This window comes from Palaemon carinicauda, chromosome 19, assembly GCF_036898095.1.
Source record: "Palaemon carinicauda isolate YSFRI2023 chromosome 19, ASM3689809v2, whole genome shotgun sequence".
In the NCBI taxonomy this organism is placed as follows: Eukaryota; Metazoa; Arthropoda; class Malacostraca; order Decapoda; family Palaemonidae; genus Palaemon; species Palaemon carinicauda.
Window position 1 is genome coordinate 87371275 of NC_090743.1, and position 7730 is coordinate 87379004.

General features: G+C 32.3%; 1 pseudogene; it reads right to left on the reverse strand.

Annotated features, from left to right (window-relative positions):
- Positions 1 to 968: 968 nt before the first annotated feature.
- LOC137658284 (piggyBac transposable element-derived protein 4-like) lies at positions 969 to 2263 on the reverse strand (annotated as a pseudogene).
- Between the last annotated feature and the right edge of the window lie 5467 nt (positions 2264 to 7730).

Here is a 7730-nt window from a genome sequence, read left to right on the forward strand (position 1 = left end):
CATCAAAGTTAATTTGATAGCGTGACATGGCATCTTGCCGGATGGCCAATGGGTGAGTCTGGATTGTCTTTCGTGGGTAGGGGAAGATGGGTAGTATGTTGGGTATCACCCACGGTATCCCGGGACTGTTTGCGCCCGGTACAAGTTAGCGATTTTTATTTACTACATTCCGTACTATGTAATGAATGTTTTAGGCTATTTTTAACAAATAGCCTTTACTATATATAGAAAAGTGTAGTGATAAAAAAAGAAATTAATTTATATTTTCAAATCCTATGATATAGAATTGTATCTATTCCTGAAATAATAATGATCATTTTAGTTGATGTAGTCACATTTACGATTTACAAACACTTTATTTGTTTCGTTTTTTTTTTCCTTTATCTATTCATAAAGTGACTATTGTTACCATTGCAATTGTTTTAAATTTGTTTAAAATAATATTTCATATTTAGGGAGAATATATATTTTTACTTACAATTTTGGGAAACCAACTTAGAATATTTGAAGGAACACATTGATTAAAAGTAATGCAATATCATAGTCTTTTACAAATATATATATAGTAGTTATAACCTAAAAAATCATAATATTTAAAGTAAATAAAGAGAGCAATAATTATAATCATATTGAAAACATATTATTATTGAAATCTTGTATAGATAAACATAGTAACTAATAACCTCATGATCTGGCCTATGTGTTCGGATTAATTACAATTGGTTTTTATGACATTTTTAAGCATTTGTATATAGTAATGCGTATATCAAAAGCATCACCGCATATCAAAATATACAGTATATATGGCATATACAAAAGATAAAGAAAATTCCTTTCGTGGATATAAATAATGAATACAGGCTATATAAAACATTTCTTAAAAAGATTATCTCTCTCTCTCTCTCTCTCTCTCTCTCTCTCTCTCTCTCTCTCTCTCTCTCTCTCTCTCTCTCTCTCTCTCTCTCTCTCTCAATATTTATTTTGGGCATGCCAGTGACGAAAGCAGTCAGTTGAACATAAAGGCACATTAGATTCAGCACAGATAGTTGTAACCCGAGTTCTTTTCTTTGGTCGCCGGGAAGTATTTGCGAAGACATAGCAGTTTAGTTGTTTCTTCCTGTTTTGTGCCTCATCAAATATTGTGTGTTGGAGATGATGATAGCTAATATAAGCTGCTCCCTGCAAGCGATCAGGTACTTCTCCCGGAGGATGTCCACGACGTCCAAGTCTGCTACTGGTCACGGTGCCATATTTTTCAAGAAGTTGGTATGAAACGTTGTAAATAAATTCACGAAATTTTAATTTCTTGCAAGTTGGGTCGGATGTCTTTACAAGCCAAATATTGTATGCATTAAGCATAATGATGTCAATAAGATGAAGAATGATTTTGTGGTACCACTTGAATGATTTCCTCATACACTCTGTCCCACTTAGCTGGCAGTCACTCTTATCTACAAGGCGTATATTTTCGTTGTAATCAACATCATCATCTGGCTTACAGATTTTCTTCTTAGTCCTGTAGTGGACCTTACCTGTGTTCACTATGTCACCTTTATGTATGGTTGATAAAAGGGTCACAGGCTTTCTATCTATCCACTTGACAGCCAATATCTTGTTAGTTGTCTCCCGTTGTACGGTTTTGACTTTTGTTTCTCTTTTTTTTTTTTAGTTTTATTACTTATGTTTGTAGTTTCATCCTCATTAGGGGAGTCACTGTCACTAGGATTGTCATAAGATGTGGATGGGACATCAAATTTGGGCATATATTTCCTGCTTTCTCTCACTGTTCCACACGCCCCTGTGGCGTTATCATGAAGGAATTGTGCCAATGTAGGGCTACTATACCAATTGTCAGTATACAATATATGTCCATGACCCATATAAGGTGCCATCAATTTCTTGACTACTGCTCCTGAGAATCCCAAACCACTACTCTGATCTTCTTTTGATATATCTATATCTGTTCCAGTATATACTATAATATCAAGCACTATTCCTGTTTCACAATCACATAAAACAAACAGTTTGATCCCAAATCAATGACGCTTGCTTGGGATATACTGTTTGAAGACAAGTCGCCCTTTGAAAAGTATAAGGGACTCATCAATCACAATTTTCTGGAAAGGATGAAAGACCTTTTTGAATTTGCAACAACTATACTAAGGAATGATCTTTTTTTCCAAATTCGATCACTTGCGATTGGTCTCCCGTTGTCAGCAAAGTGCATGAAACGAGTCAACAGTAAGAATCTATCACGGGTCATGAATTTTGGAAAAAATTGGAGTAGGAATCAACGGGTCTTGTTTCCAATAATCTTGTAATACATGTTTTTTCATGAGAGGCATCAGTAGTAGTAATGCAAAATAAACATAAATTTCATGGACATCTGTGTCCACCCATTTGTGAACTCGTGAATTTTGTGTGAAAGAGAACTTTTCAATTACCCACCGGTAGTACTTATTAGTTTCACATACAATAAGGTCAACTAATTCTTCATTGAAAAGCGCAATAAAATATTCATTTTCTCTTGCAGTGTCATCACAGGGCCACTCATTTGTTATGCCAGTGCAATTACCATCAAAGGGATGAATGTCAGGAATAAAGTTATTGATATCAGACCAAATATAAGACTGAATATTTCCTTCTCGTATTTTATGCATGTTACCTATTTCATTCTCTTCATCTTCTTCACTTTCTTCAATGTCCCCTCCATCTTAACGGAATAATATAGCTTCAAAATCATCTTCGCTATCATCAGAGGTCCCTATCTCACCACTATCACTATCACCGCAGTTGATGTCATCATCAATATCCTCGTCTGTTTCATCTTCAGAAAATAACATGGGTAAGAATTTGCTCGGTCGGTGTCAGATTCTGTAAATGACGTTTTTTGTTAATGATCGTGGGAGGGGCCGATGTACTAGGCATTGCATCAGCATCACATATGTGTTTTGGTGGTGTCAGTATGACATCGGTAGCAATACTTTGGTATTGCTTCTTTTCTTGTGGTACATATTTTTCCAGTAACACTTCTCTTCATACCGCCCTTTCTTCCAATTTCCTCTTGTGGGGTTTTAATTTCCCCTTGTGACATTGCATTTGTCTCTTTTGAGAAACAGATTTTCCTTTTAGTCTTTGTGGTCTCGCAGCGCTTGCCAAAAGACGTCACAGTCTCCTTTTTCCAAGGATTGTTATGACGTCCAGTCATGGCGACAAAAAGTGACATACAAACAAAGTCAGAAAAAAAGAATACTAAATTACTTTAATTGTTATCAAAATAGCTTTAGACAACCAATAAAAGAAAAACGCTTATTATAATAGTAACTCATACTCCTTGTAAACAACCCTCCTGTTACTTATAATAAAATTATACTTTGTAAACAAACAATCGCGGATATTCAAAACAAAAACATTCAGTATTGTTGTCGTTAGTATAAAACTAGGCAACCGCCGTCCTGACGTAGGATTTGAGAGTTGCCACATGTTTTATTTCCCTCCATACACAATATATTACGATGTGATATCGTTAGTGTGTATGTGTATGTATGTTGTTATATGTTATTTTTTTTCATCGTTTATGTTTCTAATATGTTAATAAAAACCAGTTTCAACTGAAAATAATTACAATTCGCCCTTTTCCCTTGAAAAAAGTTAAAGTCCGTATATGGAAAGGCTTTATATTATACATAATTATATAGGTAAAATAAAGTTATAAACATTAAAATTTCTACCAGAAATATTGTTTTATCATAAAAAAATAATAAAAGTCGAATAAGTTCACAAGGGAATTTGCAAGAAGAGATAGAAAATTGCGCTCTGAAGAGGCTTATAGCAGTCTCCCATACAGCCGCTCAAGAGGCTTGTAGCAGTTCTCGGGTTAACTCTGTATAACTCATGAAATTTTAGGTGATTCTTGAGAGCAAATTTACTTTTGAGAAACACAGTAGGTCTGTGTCTTCTTCAATTGCTCAAAAATTTGGCTTATTGCGAGTCTTATAAGATTTTTGGTGATCAATATATCATGAAGTGTTTTGATCTTCTAATTTGACCTTGTTTCGAGTATTGTTCTCTTGTCTGGTCTTCACCTGCTGATCCTAATCTTAACGTGTTGGACAAGAATTTACCGTCTATTAAATTTACTATTCCTGATCTAGATATTAATCTCTGACACCGTCGGTCAATTAGTTCGTTATGCATGTTGCCTAAGATTTTTCAAAATTCTGACCATCCTTTACATTCAGATCTTCCCGGACAGTTTCATAGTGTTCATAATACTAGGCATGCAATTAATTCTAATAGTCATACTTTCTCCATTATGAGGCTCATTATTACACAGTATTTCAAAAGTTTAATTCCCGTTTTGACCAATTTGGGGAATGATCTTGCTAATTATTATTATTTCATACAAAGCTACAACTCTAGTTGAAAAGGCAGGATCCTATAAGCCCAGGGTCCCCAACTGGAAAAACAGCCCAGCGAGGAAAGGAAACAAAGAAAATAAAGTAACAAGATCAAAATAAATATTTCCTATATAAACTATAAAGACTTTAACAAAAACAGAGGGAGGGAAATTAGAGAGAATTGTTTGCCCATGTGTACCCCCAAACAAGAAATCTTTAACCCAAGACAGTGGAAGACCATGGTACAGAGGTTTTGGCACTACCAAAGACTAAAGAACAATAGTTTGATTTTGGAGCGTCCCCTTAGAAGAGCTGCTTACCATAACTAAAGAGGAAAGTAGCCACTGAACAATTACAGTGCAGTATTTAACCCTGTGCGTAAAGCAGAATTGTTTGATAATCTCTCTGTTGTCAGGTGTGTGAGAATCTGTAAAGAATATGCCAGTCTATTCGGTGTATGTGTAGGCAAAAGGAAAATGAACCATAACCAGAGAGTAGGATCTAATGTAATACTGTCTGGCCAATCAAAGGACCCCATAACTCTCTAGCAGGAGTATCTCAATGGGTGGCTGCTTCCCTGGCCAACATACTACCTACAATCAGGTAGTTGATTAGGTAGAATATTCATGTTGAACAGGCTAACATAAGTCTGTTTTGATGTTAGCGTTCTTAAAATAATTTTATTATTCATTACTTCTCATATGTCATTTTTTTCCTTATTTCCTTTCTTCATTAGGCTATTTTTCTCTGTTGGAGACCTTGGGCTTGTAGCATCTGACTTTTCCAACAATGGTTGTAGCTTACCTAATAATAATAATAATAATAATAATAATAATAATAATAGTCGCACATAAGCAACAGCAAAAATCACATTGAAAAGTATTTTTTTATTGAGTTTATTCATTTTTTAAATTTTGTTTTTCATTGGTTTTGTCAATGCCATTACCATAATGAATGTTTTTGTTTTAGAGAATGAAACAAATATATGAGCAAGATGTACTGCTCTCGTCTTTGCTTTATCATTGTAATAATTAGGTGTTAAACAATGGCAAGCGGTGCAGGATTGCTTAGACCTGACCAAAAGGGGTGCTAAGGTCGAAAAAAGTTAAGAAACACTGTATTAAGGCTTTAGTACGGATCCAAGTTTCTGATAGGTAAGTTAATACTGGTAGGACCATTTCATTAAATTCTCATCTTTTTAGAGATAGTGGCATTTCACTTTTCATAACTTCATTTTGTTTTCTAAACGCTCCCCATCCCAAGCTGATCTTTGGTATAGTTTTAGTCTCATGTCCTGGATAAACACTTACTGTCTGCCATCAACAATCTCAAGAGGCCCGTCCATAACTCGTATTTGTTTTCTCTCTGTCTTTTCATTGAACATTATTTTAGTTTTACTAAGGTTAATTTTCAGTACAACATTTTTGTTTTTCCATTCAAATCTTCTATCATTTTTTGCAATTCCTCCCATAATTCAGTAAAGACAACTATTTCATCAACAAATTTTAATTTGTTGAAGTATTTTCCATCAATATTAATTTCTATATTTTCCCCATGTAAATTCTTAATACACACACACACACACACACACACACACACACACTTACACACACACACACACACACACACATATATATATATATATATATATATATATATATTTATATATATATATATATATATATATATATATATATATATATATATATATATAAACATATGTATATATATATATATATATATATATATATATATATATATATATATATATATATATATATATATATATATACATATATATATATATATATATATATATATATATATATATATGTATATGTTTATATATATACATATGCATATATATATACACACACACACATATATATATATATATATATATATATATATATATATATATATATATATGTATATATACATATACACATATGTATATATATGTATACATACATATATACACACACACACATATATATATATATATATATATATATATATATATATATATATATATATATATATATATATATATATATATATATATATATATATATATATATATACCCATATATATATGTGTATATATATTTATATATATATATATATATATATATAAATATATATATATATATATATATATATATATATATATATATATATATATATATGATGAATGTAAGTAAATATAAGTAGAGTAATTACTCACTTGAATAGGGGAATACGTGTTTACATTTTCTGAAGTAAAAGATAAAAGTAAATTTTAGCAAAAAGGCTGTGGTGGTCTATATTATTATTATTATTATTATTATTATTATTATTATTATTATTACTATCCAAGCTACAACCCAAGTTGGAAAAGCAAGATGCTATAAGCCCAGGGGCTCCAACAGGGAAAAATAGCCCAGTGAGGAAAGGAAATAATGAAATAAATAAATGAAGAGAACAAATTAACAATAAATCAATCTAAAAAAAGTAACAACGTCAAAACAGACATGTCATATATAAACTATTAACAACATCAAAAACAAATATGGCATAAATAAATTATAAAAAGACTCATGTCCGCCTGGTCAACAAAAAAGCATTTGCTCCAACTTTGAACTTTTGAAGTTCTACTGATTCAACTACCCGATTAGGGAGATCATTCCACAACTTGGTAACAGCTGGAATAAAACTTCTAGAGTACTGCGTAGTATTGAGCCTCCTAATGGGGAAGGCCTGGCTATTTGAATTAACTGCTTGCCTAGTATTAAGAACAGGATAGAATTGTCCAGGGAGATCTGAATGTAAAGGATGGTCAGAGTTATGAAAAATCTTATGCAGCATGCATAATGAACTAATTGAACGACGGTGCCAGAGATTGATATCTAGATCAGGAATAAGAAATTTAATAGACCGTAAGATTCTGTCCAACAAATTAAGATGAGAATCAGGAGCTGAAGACCAGACAGGAGAACAATACTCAAAACAAGGTAGAATGAAAGAATTAAAACACTTCTTCAGAATAGATTGATCTCCGAAAATCTTTTAAGACTTTCTCAATAAGCCAATTTTTTGTGCAATTGAAGAAGACACAGACCTTATATGTTTCTCAAAAGTAAATTTGCCGTTAAGAATCACACCTAAAATTTTGAAAGGGTCATACAAATTTAAAGAAACATTATCAATACGGAGATCCAGATGTTGAGGAGCCACTGTCATTGACCTACTTACAATCATACTTTGAGTTTTGTTAAGATTCAACTTCATACCCCATAATTTGCACCACGCACTAATTCTAGCTAAATCTCTATTAAGGGATTCATCAAC